General features: G+C 34.9%; 1 long non-coding RNA gene across 1 annotated transcript; it reads left to right on the forward strand.

The window, feature by feature from the left end:
* Positions 1 to 18972: 18972 nt before the first annotated feature.
* Positions 18973 to 19840, forward strand: LOC140742991 (uncharacterized). Its single transcript, XR_012102318.1, has 2 exons — positions 18973 to 19494; positions 19579 to 19840. It is a non-coding gene; the product is annotated as an uncharacterized LOC140742991 (long non-coding RNA).
* Positions 19841 to 20148: the final 308 nt, after the last annotated feature.

Genomic DNA, 20148 nt, shown 5'->3' on the forward strand with positions numbered 1-20148 from the left:
TATCGGATCAGAAATACTAAGGTACCTGTTCCACAGTAGGAAAGCGATAAAAGCTCGAAATATTAAATTGCAAGTCTATGCTAACAATCAAAGGAAGAAAACCAGATGTCGTTAATGTCTATGTGACAAATATTGGTATGCAGGATATGGTCTGCAGTTACGACTTTATTCCTACCTGAGATCGGCCACAGATGCGCTGCTACTCCTGAGTACTAAGCTGGAACGCCTCGGAAAAGTATGTCTCTCTTACTACACGGTTCAAATCAGAACAGAGCAGCGTTTAACACTGCTGTTATGAGGCAGAAATGGGTGTGGCGGTGGTGCCGGCGGAGTCGAACCACATAGGGCTCTAGCACCTTCAAGGTGTGACGGTGTTGCCTTCAGATTCGAAACACAAAGAGTTGTACATTATCGCTAGTCGCTTGTCATTTCGTAGTAGAACCAGTCCACCAAGCACATTGTACGCGGGAGCCGCGCTATTTCTTCCAATCAAATTTCGTTGCGCGGTGAAAAGGAACAGGTGATATGACATCGAATATAAAATGCGAGCTCGTGACGTCACTGCTCGACAATCGGGAACATGTCTATTACATGACAGATGTTAGACCGGGAGTCGGTGAAAAATTGAGGATTTTTTAGACGACTGCGGAACATAAGGTATGTATGTAGATATGTCTCATTCTATCGCACGCTTTACAGCTCAAACCGTGGAAATTGCACAGACTATATTGTTGAGCATTCGCAGCGGAATTTTATTTTTAAAAGGATCTAAATAATACAAACCCATAAAATAAATAGAAAAATCTTTTCTAAAAAATATAGATTTCATTGGAAACTCACTGAATCGTTTTTGTCAAAAATTGGTCTTCTTCTTAACAAATTCCCATTAAAATTTTTGTTTTTCTTTTTAATTCATCCAATTGGAAAAACAATGGAAATTATGATTGAAATCCTCAGTAATTATCAATTAATAAAAACACAAAGTAAGTATATGAATAATTAAATTATACGCTAAAGTATTCAATAATTAAACATAATTCGTTTAAGCTCAGAATTCCAAACATATATTTTATTCCCGAACGAAAATAATTTACCAATTTACGATTTTTAAAACCCGCCTAGAATAACTGGCTCGGAAAACAACGTTCAATGACCAATATTTTTGGTTAAACCATTTTCGTATTGCATAATACCATCCATATCTGAATAATTTGTCAGAGGGAATCTGAATGGATGGCGGGAATAAATAAGTTCGTCCGTTAAACCAGTACTGTGTTGGAATATCTGGAAGATTCGCCTCTATAAACCATGATTTGGTTGCTAGAAGTATTTTATGGATTGGAATGGAATATTCCCCTTAATCCGTTAAAGTACGGATTTTAACTGGGGTTGTATTTAAGATTTAATTATTAGCTCGTTTAATATTTTATCCTCCTACTACTCATACTACGTATGCCCGGGTATTTTATTTTAGCAGTTTTATTCAGCATACTGTTTCGCTAAAAGTTTTAGACTTTTGAAATATTAATCAGAATACTGTTACGATTAAAGATTAGTAAAATTCATAAGACAAGAATGCATTAAGGACTTGATTTATTTGTAATTTGATTATTGAACTGTTATTTTGGCTGGATTATATTTTAAAGTGGTTTTTCTATTATTTTTAAAAGATTCTGTATTAATTATACATGAATCTTTTAAAATATGGCAGGTTAACAATTAACAGCATAAAAAAGTAATTCGTCAATAATTGGGGCCAGGTATACAAAAAAAAATTGCGTCTGTGATTCTAAATAAAAATTCAAATGTAGAACAAAATTGAATACGTCAGGAATTGCAGAAAGTTTATTTATCGAAGAAAAATATATACCAGGCTATACAAATTGAAAGAAAATAGTTCTAACTCCCGTGCTCTATGCACTTGAGGTGGAATGGGTTTCCATTTAACCGTGTAGTGCTGGATCCCGGACCCCGTGCCTTGATTCTTGAAATCGCGTGTCAGCATAAGTAATAATACGTACGGTTGAGATTTTCTATATTTTTTCTGCGAAGTACTGTACGAGGTTTTAGATTTCGCGTTGTAGTCTGGGAACCAGGTCGCTTGGTGTAAAGCGTTGGATAAATGATGCGTTTTAATCTGATGTACAAAGGCAGTCGTGCTTGGTGGAGTATATGTGGGAGAATGCTTCATTTCATATATATAAATATTCCGTTTTTAAAATCACATGATATTAATTTCGAACTACCGCTCCGTATTAACAATTGGCTACCCGTATCATGGTATAAAAAAGGGGCGCGCAACTGTCAACAGATCAGAAGTTGTCCAATAGTGGGCACGGCACGGTGGTGCTCTGAACTGTTTGGTATTTTGCTTGGGTGTTATTGTTACTATGGTGGCATTAACGCTTATTCATTTAATTATTTTAACTATATTTTTATAAATATTGGTTAAATTAGTTGAATCGAAATACCATTGTAGATCTACCTACCGGCGCGCCCACATCAGAATCGGGATAGGATACGCCCTTTTATTACGTAATAGTTTTAAAGTAACGGTAACAGAAGATAATCAACCGCGTGTGTAGGAAGTGTTCAACTGAAGAAATTATCGTGGCTGTACTCCTGACGACTGTTTGGGACGCGCAATGGAGGCGATATTGACAAGGCCTTCGACATTGGAGGAGCTGTGTGTGAAACACATGATGAAACCGGTTGCGTGAGTAACGTGTACGGTTTGTCTAAATATTGTAATAATTTTATGTGCATTATTTTAGCAAGCGTGTGAAAGCAACCGCAAGCTTGGGTATGAAAATTGAGGAGGTGGAAGGTGGTTAGCATCGTCCATGTTAACCGTCTACGTAATTAAGACTCATTGGCGCCGAGACTCATTGGCGAACGATTGGCGCTCCGGTATGATCAAACCAATGGTTTTTATATTTTCGATTTTGCTATTTGAAAGTTGTTAAAGATTATAAGAATCACTAATACGAAAATATTTGGTTATGCGCGAAAAAATTAACAATCACACTCGTAGGTACCGACATTTTTTTAGAAATGTTTTGGGTTTTTAAAATCTTCGAGTAATTTCAACTATGCTTTTCACAGTTTCGTTGCTTATATCAACTCTTTAAGAGTCGATGCTTGCTTATGCTAAATAAGTAAATGAATAACGATCATATTGTTTTAAATTATTGCGCTGCAAAAAAATATTTTACGATTGTGAATACAAGTTCTGTTATCTACCCTTTTGTATGTACTTATTTGTTGTAATGCATTTACTATTCTTAATAAACTCCCAGTCTTAAAATAAAACTAGTCACAACGAAGATTATTATTGAAGTAAAAGGTTTGATAAATCAGGTAGCATACTTTTTGCCATCGCAATTCCATGGCCCGTGAATTTCGTAAGTTATATTTCTAGTTTCACCTGGAACACCGTGATAGTGAGATATGTATTGTGCTCATTGAAAGGTGTACTCTCAACCAGCGCTTGTCATTTTTAGTAGGATGCTATCTAATAATATTTACCTAGCGCTTGTTCGCAGAATCTGTAACTAAAATGAAAACTGCTTATTGGGGGTTTTGTAACAACACTTGACTTGTGATGGCCGTAGATGTGGACCAAAATTGAATGAAAATGTAACATTTAGATTCTGGTGGTGAGTCAGTAAGTTGTTTATCGGTAAGCGATTTTGTGCTCTTACAAATTTGTGTATTTAAAGTTATTGATAAAGGTTACAATTTGCGAAGGATACATTAAGGTAAAGCTGAAGAAAACGAGTTTGGTAAGGTTTGCATCACCCCAAATGGTGTATTGGACTAGGCAAAAAAAGGTGAATGAACGTAAGTTATAACTTATTAATAAACATTTAGTCTTCTGTGTTTTTCACATTGTTTGTGACATAATGTGTAACTATTACTTGCTATTCACTTTAAAAATTGCAGAAGTAAAGAGAATCTAAGCTTAGCTGACTGTAGGAAAAAAAACAGTTACTATAATGGTGCAAAGCTGTAAGCATTTTGATCGGTCAAATGTTTAAAGGTTTAATTTAATAAAGACAATTCATCAGCCTCGCTCGGAGTCGATCAAGTATTTTTAATAATAACTTAAAGTTTGAACTTGTTTTACAGTAGTTTAAACTGTTATTGGATTTTCTTTCTTATTTTGTGTCATAGTAAATAATACCTTTCGAGATGACGTACATCACGATCCTAGACTTTACGTGTGAAATTATATTATGTTGGTACCTTTAGTGAATACTTTAACAGTGGTAAGTCAGTTATACCATCATGTAATCTAGCTAACAATCTAAACGTTTTAATTATTCATTGACATAAGGAGTTTATTGTTATTTTATTTAGTTTTGTAACTGTGCAGATGACGACATTACGTCTAGATATACGGCTGTGGATATAACAAATTCAGAATATTCACGCACGCAATGTTTATATTATACGAAACAATTCGGTGTGTTTTTCTCCTATTCATAATTTTGTTGTCGTTACACTCAAGCAGATAAAGGTTATAAAGGTGGTAGAAACTTTTATGGTCCGGCAATACCAATACCATACAGCAGTGTTAGGCTCTGCTGTGTTGAAGATATTGATGGGCCTCCGTAGCCACTTACCATCAGGTGGACTGCATGCTTGTCTGCTACTTCTAAAATTTGTTTTAAAGTTTTTGTGTGTGAGCGAATATTATGTATAAATCAATCCGGGACGAAATAACGGTATTTGTAGGTATACTTATTATTCTTGCAAATGGTTAATTACAATAACTTTTGGAAGTTATTCACAATTTCTGGTGATAACAGATACTGTAACGTATGTGTTATATTAAATTGAAATAGGTAATTCTATTATTATCAGATATTGTATTGGAACTCGCGGTTCATACCAGAAAATATTCGTTATTATATTGTGTTCATACTGTTTCGACCGCTGTTTGTTATTCTACGAATTAAAATGTATATCTTTGCAGATTTACAAGTCAAAGTCAGGTTCGGACGAGCAATTATATACCTACTGCAAGTTCTGATAGAATTCGAAAAATCGAATACTGCAAAAAGAAAAAGAGACAAGAGTACATACACTACTGTCAAATTGGACTCTGCAATGTGTGATCATTATTGTGTGGTAAAGACTTTGTTTGCAGCAATGCCTATCGCACAAACGAAGGTAATTGTAATAATCAAGGTAAAGGAAAATGTAATAAGGTAAATAATATAATGAAGGTAGGATGACTCCAATAACTTTTTACGTTTAATGACCTGGTTTTCGTTGTAATGTAACTGTGGACTTCAGAGTGTTATTTCGTTGGCATTTGACGTCATCACATGAACGGTACGAACTATAGCTCATGTTATGGTAAGGCAATAGTATTTTAATTGTTTTATTAAGAATAATGACCACGGAGTACTTGCTGCTCTGATATTTTCTTTACTGTATGTAAAGTTGACATTAAAACTGTTTTGAACATGACAATTCACTTTATTATTATTTTCACACATTTGTGTTGTAGACATCAGGTTTTTCGGTTTGAAATTAACTTTTACTTTTTTATTTTTATGCTTGTTACAGCTTATTTGTTTACAGTTCTAAATAAGAAAAGCACTCGTGCATGGTTTTGAGCAGATCTCGAATAGTTTCTTATAAATTCTGTCATAGTCAAATGAGCTGACTTAAAAGGCATAAATGATTTTCAAGAAATCCTGTCTGAGATAGTCAGACACATTATAACAAATTCGGTAAAGGAAGACATCGTGAAGAACTACACATCGGGAAATATATTCTCAAGGGTATCTGGAGTCTACCCAGTGTACGTTTGGCGATGCAGAAGACTATGCCATAGATTTAAGCGAGCCAAACGAAAAGATCTGTAGATTTTACTCTCAAACCATGAACGTTCGTTATATCGTATATAATTATTGACTATACATATAATGTAATGTGTTTTCAGACTACGAGAACATGTGCTATGGAAAGTAAACTATTTGAACATGTCAGATGACTGTGAACCCTGTGAAGCAATGACAGTATCGACAGTCAAAAATCTGGTAAAAACTTTGTGTTTCTCTTAAGTACGTGCGAACTTTGGAACGGTATGTGGATTGTAAGTTCTGTGTTATCGGGATTGTCTTGCATATCGATGATTGTCTGGCCAACAGTCACGTTTATGTTTGATAATAACCCGAGTGCCATGTGATTTGGCAATTCTTTTCAGGAAATAATCAATTATGTACGTACGCTATGTGACTTAGCGAATTTATGATGTCATGTGACTTGACATCAGCCATGTGATTTGGCAATTCTTTTCAGATAATAATCAATTACGTACGTAAGCTATGTGACTTAGCGAATTTATGATGTCATGTGACTTGACATTAGCCATGTGATTTGGCAATTCTTTTCAGGAAATAATCAATTATGTACGTACGCTATGTTACTTAGCGAATTTATGATGTCATGTGACTTGACATCAGCCATGTGATTTGGCAATTCTTTTCAGATAATAATCAATTACGTACGTAAGCTATGTGACTTAGCGAATTTATGATGTCATGTGACTTGACATTAGCCATGTGATTTGGCAATTCTTTTCAGGAAATAATCAATTATGTACGTACGCTATGTGACTTAGCGAATTTATGATGTCATGTGACTTGACATCAGCCATGTGATTTGGCAATTCTTTTCAGATAATAATCAATTATGTACGTAAGCTATGTGACTTAGCGAATTTATGATGTCATGTGACTTGACATCAGCCATGTGATTTGGCACTTCTTTTCATGTGACACGACCATTTATTTACACTATTAGACACCGGTTATGGGGTTAACCAATTAAAGTTACGTGTTTTGTGTACCATGAGATTTGGCTTCTGTGGTTAAAATTGAGACTATATTATCCGCGAATCTAAAGTAGTTTATCCACTTCTTTAATATTATTGAATTTGATTTTTTTAAACTTTTGTTCGCGAGCCGTAACGGCTGCTCGTCAGAATGGCCGTGTGGGAGAATGCTTCATTTCATATATATAAATATTCCGTTTTTAAAATCACATGATATTAATTTCGAACTACCGCTCCGTATTAACAATTGGCTACCCGTATCATGGTATAAAAAAGGGGCGCGCAACTGTCAACAGATCAGAAGTTGTCCAATAGTGGGCACGGCACGGTGGTGCTCTGAACTGTTTGGTATTTTGCTTGGGTGTTATTGTTACTATGGTGGCATTAACGCTTATTCATTTAATTATTTTAACTATATTTTTATAAATATTGGTTAAATTAGTTGAATCGAAATACCATTGTAGATCTACCTACCGGCGCGCCCACATATACTGGGGAAACCTTCAAAAGGTATCCTATGCCGTGGGAGCGGCACGGGGTTATGTGGGATTCTTACATACATTCTTACATGAAGATCTGATATAATGAAATTAAACAGTAAAATACAAGATAGCCATAAAAAAGATAGAAGTCGTCGTGGTTGGACTGTGAGAGCATCATCTAGCCTTGTAACAGTAAAGCTGCTATGTTCTGCCTTGAAGGGCTAAAGCAAAAGCTAAAGCTAAGGCAGATTCAGTTTTTGATGAACTGCAAACTTTGCTACTCTTATAGGTCAAAATTTCAAACAAGTTTACCAACATTAGTCTACCAAAATTACAAAAAAGTCTACAAACAAAAATTAACACAAATCTTTCTAGATTACATATTAAACTGAAAGCGCGTGGACCGACGTAAACATTTTCTATACATTTCCAGCCAACAAAAACTTGCAAAAAGTACCGAGCAAATTATTTGTACGATAATATCACCGATCACGCCTTTTCTGTGTTGCCATAGATCCTTGTTAAGTGCCACATGGTCTGTTACAACGTTATTATGATAATTTTTAATGCACATCAAAATGTAATGTATGCTTGGGGTGGGATGATTTATTTGCTATTTATGCTATGGCGCTTTATGTAATGATGTATTTTAATATACTGTATAATATGCTACGGAAATATTTTTAATAAAAGCAGATCTACTGGGGAGAAGCGTAGCTTAGTAGTGAGAAGTGCGGGTCCAGGAGACAGATCAATAAAGAAAATAAACATTTTGATTTGTGCCTGATCTGAGCAATGTTATGGGTTTATTTGTAACATGGATGTAGCAAACGAGTGTGCTAGCAACAGCAAAATAGCCAGATGGCAATTGATCACTGTTATATTATATGGACATAATATGTAACTAACCAACCCCAGACAGGATTGGACCATAAAATAAAATTGGTGTGTGGCGACTTTCCGCATCGTGAGGAAACCTGCATACCTGAGAAATCTAAAAAAAATAATTTCAAAGACGACCTGGCCTAAACTTTCTTAATCTGGGAGGAGACCCGCGCCTAGCAGTGGGACCGTAATGGGTTGATGATTATCATGATGATGATAACTTTTCGCGACTCGTCAAGAGATGGCGCCACTGGAATTTCTGAATCACGCTATTGAAGATTTCTCACTTTTCTTTACGTAACAAATCCTATTTTGTGCAAATAAAGTGTCTACTTTACTCATCTAGCTTACATATTATGAAAATGTAGCACAGCATAGTTCTGTTACTACACAATTCAAACCGGAACGCAGTGTCATAACTAAACACTAAACTAAAAGGCGATTAACACTAAAATTGGAATTTCGCAATTCCAATCAGTATACACTCAGATCACAGAATTAAATCGCTAATTATGCTTCTGATTTCAACATTGTTTTGCACATTATTAATGTCTTTAGTTTAAGTACTGCAGCAATCAGTGATGACGTAGTGGTTGGGAAATGCAATCTGTTAATCGGGAGATCCGATTTCGGATTTTTCAAAAGTATGTTCATTACACATTAATTATCTTATGCTTAAAATCCAACGGAAAATATTGTTAGGAAACCTGCACACATGAGAATCTTAAAAAAAAAGTTCTCAAGGATGTCCGTAGGTGTTCCAGGTAGTCATATTATGTTCTAGATAATAAGTGCTTTCTATAAGAACCTCTCAGAAGATCACTGCTGGTTTATAACTAATTAATGTAGGGAAGACTTGGGTAGATTTTGCCACAGTCATCGCAATTGGACGTGCGTGTTGGTGACTACAGTTTTTTACAGAAAGATGCTTCTATTCTTGGATTTCTTGTTCTTAAAAGATTAACTTCTACATGTGATTGGCCACAAATGCATTAATTGGGGCCTAAGTTGCAATACCCCTTGTTACTAACTAATCGACATGGCTTACCAAATAAAAAAACCAAAACACAGTAACATTACATCGCTGTACAGATATAGCGTTGGTCCCGTACTAAATCATGAAGAGTTTGCTTGGAAAAAAAGAACGATACCACGGAAATGTAAATTTATCAGCGTCATAATTAGACACTTCTATTAATTTAAATCTATGGCGACATTAACAAACCCCTCCACACCACATTCGTTCATTTCAATATTCATGAGGGCTGTATTGAATTTTCATCTTCCAACTCCCATGTACGGGGCAATTAAATAGCAATCGATGGAAATTGATAGGAGACAATTTGCATCTATTTATTTGCGTTACGCGTATAATGGATGATGGTATTCCACACAAGGTGAGGGAGAAAGGTAAAAAAATTATGAAAGTATAATTGATTTTCAAATTTAAATTGAATGGGAATTTATTTAATTCGTTGCGTTACGCGTTGTTGGTTACAGAACGATGATATTTTACACAAGGTGAGGGATAAAGGAAACCATGTTATAGAAATATAATTGATTACCAAAATTAATTTTAATGGGAATTAATTTAATTGATTCCGGTAAAAACTCGTGTGGTTTTTAAATAAATTTAATAATTACTTTTATCTATGAAAAGCATTTGAAATATAAGAATGTCATTAGATAAAAAAAAATCTATAAGCAAACGAGCATGCAGCTCAACATATTTTAAGGAGCCAGTTCTGTACACATCCTGAAGATATAAAATTTCTAAGGACTTCTAGCTAAAATTGATCACAGATGCAATGATAGTCTTGAATATTGAATATCGTTTCAGAGACATGAATATCCCTTACCATAACGTTTAAAGCAGAATATACTAACGCCATATTGCTGCCACAAAATTGAAATAGGTGGCATTGGTCTGCCAAAGACAAAGCCTGAACGACAAAGTCTGATAAAACATAGAAGATTCGTATCATCTTTATACATTTGGATTTAATAGTAGCAAAGTCCCCTTATAATGATTACTATAATTAGTATTTCTATTTAGGGAAGAACAAATATTGGTTCAAAATTTTAGAATACCTGGCTACTAACATTAAATGACAAAGAAATTGTATTGCTAATGTACTTAAATGAAGATCTAAGAGAGTAATTAATTTTGATCCGCTTCAACAGTTTCGTAAAAAGTGCGCAATTACCTTGAGTATTGTCGTATTATTGGTTATTAACAATCCCCTAACCTGTAATTTTATATAATTTGCCTTTATATTATACGACTAATCGTATGATTATTAAAAGATTATCTTGTATAAACTGGTAATGCAGCTACTAGAAAGTCGTATATAAGTAAATGTTTCACGTGAGATTGTGTGCATATACTTCATGTTTGTTTGGGGCTTATATGAATTTTTAGACTTATGACAAACGTTCTGCAAAAACATGCTGCGCACACCTTTACAAATGCATAAATTATTTTTCTTCTAAAAAAATTTAAAATCGCATCGTGCCATATAAAAGTCTTTAGTTCGCCAGCAATTTTGTTGTTGATTTTCCCATACTTTTTGCGGAGTAAATTGAGCTAAGTTTTTATGTTCATTGCAACACGAACAAGTTGCAGTTTAACATTAAACAGGATATGTTCTTAGAAAGTCGTTGAAAATTTATATAATTAGGACTTACAGTAGTACTTACAGTATATTATGTAAACACTGACTGTACTTTAATGAAATTTAAGGTACGATAATAATATAAAATTGTTTTTTGTTTTGCTGACCAATGTTTTATTATAAGGGATTTAAATTAGTCGTCAGACGTAGCAACGCATAGCACGGATGATGATGAAGTTTAGATCGAATTACAGTTTGAAATGGTAATTGTTTATTTGCTTTTTTATGTAATACTAAAAGATCTATTTAGTCTGCAGGGTTAAAGTATAATAACCGTCCTATTTCGATGTAATCACAGACATCCATAGACAGCAATAGATAATCTCTTAAATGTAAGTAGGATCCACGCTAAATCCTACTTCAATTTCATTAAAAACTACCCTCAATCTTTCACTGGCACCACGATGTTCTACAATACTGAAAAGAGCTTGTTCCACAATGGTTGCCAAAACTTACAAGAGTTTTTAAGCAATCCTTCTTGTTTGTGTACAAGTCGTCTAGACATACTTCCCAGAGATAAATCAATTCCTAACGTATCGCTGTTCGGTAAAAGGTAATAAATCTGGCGAGAGGAATCGAAGTAATTTAGTACTTGCCAATAACAATGTATAAGTTTAGTCTACAGGGAGTATGAATGCTGTTTAATAGCTATCTATAATTTGTTGACTACCTCTCTGCTGGGTACAGGCTCCTTATTACATTCAGGGAGATCTGAAGTGTACTCCACTTGCTGCGTGAATGCGGATTATAGGAAGAAGATTAGTGCTTCACCAAAATCAGATTAGGTCTTATATAATAACAACCAGGAGTTTTGATTAGAACGTACGAGATTCCTTGCAAATATCAAGTGAAGTAATACCTTGGTCTTAACTGAAACTAAAACGAACACGAAAGAAGAGCTCATAAGACCTTTCTTCCTAAAATGATAAGATATTTTCTTTACTCTTCTCTTACATATTGATTTGAACCAAGTATGCAATGGAAATATCAGATTTTTGAAGGTGGTAGAACCCTCTGTGGTTGGACTCCGGCAGCATCACCGCCACACCTATTTCTACCTAATAATAGCAGTGTTAGGCGCTGCTGTGTTCCGGTTTGAAGGGTGTGGTAAGGGAGAAATACTTTTCCGAGGCGTTCCAGCTTAGTCCTCAGGGGTAGCGGCGCATCTGTGGCCGACCTCAGGTAGGAATATCTAATCCTATCTGGGGTTGATTACAGATGTCCATGGGCGGCAGTGGCCACTTACCATCAGGTGGACTGTATGCTCGTCTGCTACTCCTATATTATAAAAAAAAAAGAAAAAAAATACAATGGCCTATATAGTGGAGTGTCCAATGCAAACTAATTTGTAGCCTGTGCGTTAAATTGGCAATTAAACTATTTCTAAATCAAATTGGAAAAGTTTAATGTCATCAAAAACACTGCTTGTAAAAAATTCCAAGCCTCGCCATTCAGCTCTTCCACCGTAAAAAGTCGTGAGATCCATGGAATCCAAGTCCTTGGATTCATGTAGTCTGTACTTAAGAGACCTTCTGTCTTAAGGTATTATCTCACTATGTAACCTAACAACATCTCATGGGACCATATCAATATTAAAAATATTTTATGTTTCAAATAAATAGATTGGATTTGCAATGGCAATCGTACTAAACAAACTAATTTAATTTAATATACATATACTTGTGATATACATTGTTTTTTTTTATAATATAGAGGAAGCTGACTAAGCTGGAACGCCTCGGAAAAGTATATCTTCCTTACCGCACTCTTGAAACTAGAACATAGCAGCGCTTAAGACGCATAAATTGATCTAGCGGTGGTGCCGCTGGAAGCGGTGATACCACAAACAGTTCACATTGTGTTTTAATCGCATCATATCGCAGCACACGAGTAACATTACTACGATTGCCAAGTCCAATCTATTTATTTGAAACATAAAATATTTTTAATATTGATATGGTCCCATGAGATGTTGTTAGGTTACATAGTGAGATAATACCTTAAGACAGAAGGTCTCTTAAGTACAGACTACATGAATCCAAGGACTTGGATTCCATGGATCTCACGACTTTTTACGGTGGAAGAGCTGAATGGCGAGGCTTGGAATTTTTTACAAGCAGTGTTTTTGATGACATCTCATTCCTTTTTGTAGGTATGCCTACTTTTTTTCCTTTCCGGGACCTTCTATTACTTGAATGTCAACAACAGATTTTTTTAAAGCCCTCACACTGTCTTACGAGAATGAGCCTTCTTTTTTGTAGGTAATATTTGTAGTTATTGTAAGAAGAGTTATTATTTGAAGAGTATATTAATAAAACATATTTTCCGCTAGACCACGTTTTTATTCATTTCTATTTTAATCTTGAGTCACCGAACAATATCATTTTATACACAACCAGTAATATAGATTACAATTTATATTAAAAAGGTTCTTACAATACGCCCCTTTATCTTTATTACACACCTATAACAAAACTCTACATAAATACTACCAAACATAAGTCTTTCGTGGAACTGGCTAAATAGTTGAATCTCCCCACTAAACTCTGACACGGTAGACTACTGTTACTATCTGAGTTACCTTTTGTTTATTTCAAATCAACCTCCATTGAAGTTGACACGGACTTACAAACGGATATACCAAACGCTTGCATTAATTTTAAAATACATTGTTTTTGGTCTCAAATAATCACTCAGTCATCTAAAAGCATGCTATCACGCAGAGGTTCAACAAGAACTCGAGTTTGATTTTCTTTTAGTACAAATTACGATCAGGCCTACACTCAGGCCGTTACAGGACCACTCTCTGAAATTAAAACACATGTTAAAAAGTTGTAAAATTCAGTTTGTTTCCTCTCTCTAACAGCATAACGCCTATTACTATCATTACCTATATCAACAGATTCACGTACCATTACCTCAGGCTCGCTTACATCCGTCATAGTATTAGTCACATTACTTACATCACTTGTATCCGTAACCGCAGGCACACATACACCTATCACTTGTAACACCAGCATCAGTCATGGACTCTTTTTCATGACAATAAATTAAACCGAAAAGTTACTATTTTGACAACTGGAATTACTCGCGTTATCCTCAGGAAAAACATATTTTAAAAACTTAACACCTCGAATGTCTTCGTATTAAATAATCGATATCTTCTTATGAATATCCGACAAAAATCACTGGTTTTGACTTTGCATCCAACTTTCGTCTTTTCTGTTTGGTATAAGAGTATACGCTACGCTATATATGTATATCTCTACGCTATCAGTAACTTATTATCTGTTAGAAAATTATATATCGTGAATCTAATTTTAAAATTCCATAAAGATCTACATTTTGATAACACCTTCCTTGATAGGAGACGTTGCGATATTGTAGCACCCTCTCATGCGGGTCAAACCATTTTTGCTCAACGCCAATATTTATCACAAGCATCTTATCTATATAATAAAATCAACCGATTACTGCAAATATACCCTTTAACTTCACACAACTGTAAATTAATTCTAATAAGGTGGCTGCAAACACTAAATTATACAAAGGTCGAGAACCTCCTTGTAAGACTAAAATAACATCTTCAACTAGATAAAAAAAAATGTATGTGGACTTAGCTTCCGATTCCTAGGATATCATTATGAGTCCGTAGGGTATGCACGAATAATATCTAAACATTGTACTCAATATGGTGTAATATTTATGTTAATCCTATATTTGTAATTCAATGTCAATACTTCTATGTATAATCCTAATTAAGAAATCCAACAGTGGAAGAGCGACGCATTCCTATCACAAGTGTCTCTGACTACTTACCAGGAAGCCCCGACCATTAGTTTCAATGATTTTCCTTAAATAAATGCGTTTTTATATATTTTTTATGCGCTGCACATCCAAATAAGCATAAATGGGTAACATCTACTCGTTTCCCAGACCATTTTTGTAGAGGCACACAGTCTTTCACTGTCTTCGTCGGAATCCGGTTTTTGATATAAATCTTAGTACATATTTAACGCTCTTGCACAAATTTGCTTAAAGTTATAATAGACTTCTCGCTTTTTCGATAATAGTTCTGTTAGCTCTTTCAACCATACCATTCTGTTTGGTGGTATATACTACATATCGCCTTCTGATGTAGAATTCCATTTGTTGACAAAACAATATCGTAAGCTCTACAAAACTTCGTTCCACCATCTCATCTCATACACTTGTTCGACTTGCTAATTGCCTTTTCAACGCGAACTTTATATTTTTGAAATTTTATAAAGTCTCACTCTTATGTTTGAGAAAATAAACATGTGTCATTCGAGTATATATCGTTGATAAATAATAACATGTACCATGAACCGTTGAATGAAGTAGCTTCCAAGGGACCACATAAACCCGTATGTACGATCTCCAGTATATCGTTCGCTTCCGTTCAGAGATTTGGAAATGATATCTTACATCTTACTCTTAGTCGACATATCCGTCATAATGTTCACATCATCAAGACGGGTCACAATATTCTTTAAAATTTGCATATATTCCGGATTAGTACGGGCTAGTTTTCTATGCCAATATTTATTTGACATTGTCAAATTACATATCGGTGATTTGACAAATTGTTTAAAATACTATGTACGTTGTGGCCAGTTGCGATGATATTATCCATAGACTTACTAATAGTGCAACCGTTTTTCAGGAAATTAACAGTAAATCCTTTTTCAGTAAGTTTACTCACCGATAACGAATTCATACTTAAATTATTAGTCTGTATTTGTCTTCTGTAGTTATCTTTAAAATTTCATCTCTTCAAAATATTCAACCTGTAGTTATTTTTAAAATTATTATTTGCAAAGTATATTAATAATACATATTTTCAGCTAGACCATATTTTTATTCACTTTTTAAAACTTAACTCGCCGAATTTTTCAAATAAGCCTTCAGGGCCAAATCCGAATCTATAACTGTAGTGTATGAGAAGTAATATAAAGGTTCCATCGTCTCATGCGTACACGCCATGAACAATGGTATGGTGTGAACGGGACATGGCCCCCCCTCACTCTGCTGGAAGCTGTGGTGTAAGATGGATGTGCGTGCGGGCACTGCTGAGTGAGCCGATACTTTAACATAAGGTGAAACACAAACAGTACAATAACGATTAGCGAAAAATGCTGAAAGGAGTTACGAGGCCGATTTTAATAAAAACTAAAACTGCATCATTCGTTTTTTTTAATATTTTTTTCCGTAGCCGGGGATCGAACGAGTTCATTTTGAAAAAAAATACGCCCTCTATATTATTCCACTATCTCATAGTGTTGCTTATAAGGATCAAATTCTGGAAAGTATTGATAAATGACAAAGTAAAGGAAAAGCCTCGTTTTTAAGAAAATTCAAATTTTTTCATAATATTTTGGCAGTTACGTTTCCGCCATTCATTAATTTAAACATTTCGCATATTAACAATTGTTTGGCCTTATGTTTTAAATCATTCGAAAGCCCACAAAATAAAAGCTAACAGAAGTCAATCTTCATACAAAGTGGGCTCGAGCAACGCACACATAGACCTCGCTTACCGACTCGTTATCTCGAGGGGACTCGGGCGCATACGTGTGCGACTGTCAGTCCGCTTCTAACACGCTTTTGTAACTGTTGTACAAGCAATGGAGCAAAAGAAAGTTACCCTAATTGTGTAATGGACGGTTGTTTAAATTCAACATTAAACTGTGGATTTTCGTTTTTTTATAGCTATCAATTATCAAGCCACTAGGAGCTGATATTTTTGGTGATCATGGCAAGAACATGTCATCTAGTGGCTATCTAAGCTCGATTTACGTTTAAAGACATTTATTTCTCATAAGATTTTACAAAAAAAAAATCACTTACAGAGAAATTACAAAATACAAACAAATTTAAATGGGTTAGCGTAGTGTTATTGTGGGTAGATTTAAAGTTGACAATCATATCTGTAGAAAAAATGCGAATGCAATGATTTATATAACAGTTTGCTATTTCGAATCATTTGAAACGAACTTAACTAAATTTTTGTAATATTGCGTTGTAATATTACGTACCTAATATTACGTAAGTTGAAAACATGATTTTTTGTTTGTGTAGATATTGGTTTGCCTTTAATGCCATTTGGTAGGTTTAGGTCTAAAACGGATAGGGCAAGTTTACAAGTTATTAGGGATTTTCCATTGTGAACATTGTAATTTTTTATATGTAAGCTTATTTTCGTACAGACATTTATTTAAGCGCAATAAGGCCGAAATTTGCCTAAACACTTGTTTCCTTGGAAACAAACTTATTATTATTTTATAATACGGCGACAGTTGCTTTACCTCACGACAGTTATTGTATTTTGTGTATGTTACCGTTAGATTGTAGAATACGTTAGCATACACATTAACTAGGCAGTCTTAAGATTAGCTAGAAAATATGCAGATTAACTATGTAGTTAAAATTCGAAACATCTTTTCAGACTTGTTCTTAGGGCTAAAAGACATGCCTTTTTACGACACGACGACGTATCGTGACACATAGCGACATCGTGCCGCAAAGCGATATTGTTTCGTGAAAATATACAATGTTTGTCGTAAATTCATGACACGACGACGCATCATGGCATGCACGGGTCGACGTCAAGGGGTGAAAATTGATACAATCTCGTTTTGTACTTTAGGTAATGGACAAGCTAATCTGCGTTTTAACTGACTTAGGCACATTAGCCGTAACATCTAGTTTTTTTCTCATGACATTTGTCAGAAATTCGGAATGTTTTTGATATTATATAAAACTCTGGTTTCCCTTCAATATCTTTTTAGGGTTCCATACCCAAAGGGTAAAAACGGAACCCTATTTCTAAGCTGTTCGTTTGTCTGTCTGACATAGAGCTCTATTTCTGGAACCTTAATAGATAGACATTTAATTTTTTTACGGAATATGTATAATGGTGGCCGCTTTAACAATAAGTACTAAAAGTAAAAAGAAAAACTTTCAAATAAAGGAGAGTTGCCATACAAGGACCTTCTTTTTCTTTATGAGGAGGAAATCTTCAAAAGGTACTCGACGACGTGGGAGTGACGCCGGGTTATGTGGGACTTTAGCCGCACTAAAATCCTCCGGTGGCCGTCCTCAACGTTTGTTGGAGAACTCCGGGATCTCCGACTGAACGTTACAGAAGTCCTTTAAGCGCGATGCCCCGATCGAGCTCTGCCCTGGGAGAACAGGTTTCGCTCCTCCTAAACTATCCGGTGTTCACGACGGTATGCGACTACACATACCGCCGTCCTTCCCGGGGACACTTATTAGACGGTTCGAGCTCCCTCTTGCCACTCCCAACTCCGGAAGCCCCCTTGTAGTCGCTTCTTACAACAGGCACGGGATATCGTAACCCTTTTTTAGTCCAGGAACTACAGAGACAAACATATAAGGACCTGCTATTTTTTAGCGTTTTTCATTTGAAATGTTCACAATGCATTATATGGCTGCTATAACATCAATTAGTAAAAATAAAAATAAAATAAACAAATAATTTTGTGGTACGGAACCCTCAGTGTACGAGTTCGATTCGCACTTCACCCATTATTTGAATTGAATTTAAATTGAAGTTGGAATTGAAAACGTCTTTTGTCTCGAGAATAAAAACAATTGACGTCGCCTATAATAGTAGGGGAGCCCAAGACGGGATTTCGAGAGTGACTCGAACGCGGCAGATTAAGATATGGGAGATACCTTACATCCTATAGAGTATCTTAAACTATCCATTTGGGGGGTTCAACCAGGGAAGTCCATCAGATTATTACTAAAAAATCGTATTATCTATAGTAGCTTAATTACATGCTGAAAACAATAAATTTATAATCTGATGGTTTGAGGGCGGCGTTAGGGAGTAATAAGGTTGCAAAAAATTTATACCTGGACATACTCGAGTGCGGTAATTTTTTTAATACAAAGGAAATAATGCTAGAAAATATGCACTATCTGATAGCGCCATTTATTAGCATGGATCCCTGGAAAGTAATGGTGTACAACAAACTAAAGGAAAAGGCAAATTTTATGGAAAATACATTACATAGGTCAACAATTTTTTAATTTTTTTTTGTGCATGAGTTTTACTTAATATATTCTGATTATATAAGCAAATATATATAAAAAAATGAAATTACAAATCGATAATATTTGCTTTTATAGAAATTAGAGCAATTTAACATTTTTTTATTTTCGAGTCCAATAAAGTCAGTCTTGGCACACTAACGTTGTCAAAAGAGTGGCAAGGGGGCGGAGTGTAGTGTTTCTTGCATCGCTCCTTGTGTACGAAAGTAAGTGATTGCTTATTTCAGTGGAATAACGTAATTCATTTTTTTTTTCGTTGTATCAGTCTGTACAAAATGACTTCGAGATGTTGTAAACGAGACGCCGACATATTTTATTATATTTGCGGCGAATTTATGACAATATGAGAGAAAAAGGACGATTTATGTACAAATTTAAAGATTTCCGAGGCATACCAACTTACTTCCATCTATATACTGTATACCTGTTAAAAATCAAGATAAAAAATGGGCCTCACATATTGTGTCAGGTAACACTTGCAGAAATATTCTGGACGGTGAGTTTATATTCATTTTTTTTAATTTAATAGCTATTTTATAATAACTTTAATTAGGTTATAATATGGTACGTTTTATTGTAGGTTGGTACCGAGGTGAAAAAAGAGCAATGAAGTTTGCAGTGCCAAGATTTTGGAGGATACTCAGTAATCATCGCATAGATTGTTATTTTTGTATTGTGAATCCACACAAAGATAATAAAATCAAAGAAAACATATTATCCGGATCTACCAACGACTGTTTAGTGTTGATTAATAAGTACTTGCATTCTATTTTAAAATTTCTGTTATAAGAATGTATCATTAATTGATGTTTGTGTATCTTTTAATAAATCAACTGTGTCCATTTTTCATGTATTATTGAGCGTTTCCTATCTTTAAAATTATATAAAACAAATTGTGTGTCATATATTATCGATCTTTTTTATTCGTTTGAAGAACTTATTGCTGCCATTATGTGTAGAATATAACATCGTTCAAATGTCCGCACGGCTTTTATGGTTATGGTCTGCAAAAGGCAGAGTTCTTATGGGCGACGGGAAATCGACTGTCTCAGATTCTAGTGCACACTCTCACGGACAGCGGCGATGTTTTCGGCAGATCTTCCGTTTCGTTGATATACGAATGTTAGTCAATCATTTAATGACCCAGTAG

Source organism: Epargyreus clarus, unplaced genomic scaffold, assembly GCF_041222505.1.
Source record: "Epargyreus clarus isolate Ecla_fem2 unplaced genomic scaffold, WU_Ecla_fem_2.2 ptg000006l, whole genome shotgun sequence".
Taxonomy (NCBI): domain Eukaryota; kingdom Metazoa; phylum Arthropoda; class Insecta; order Lepidoptera; family Hesperiidae; genus Epargyreus; species Epargyreus clarus.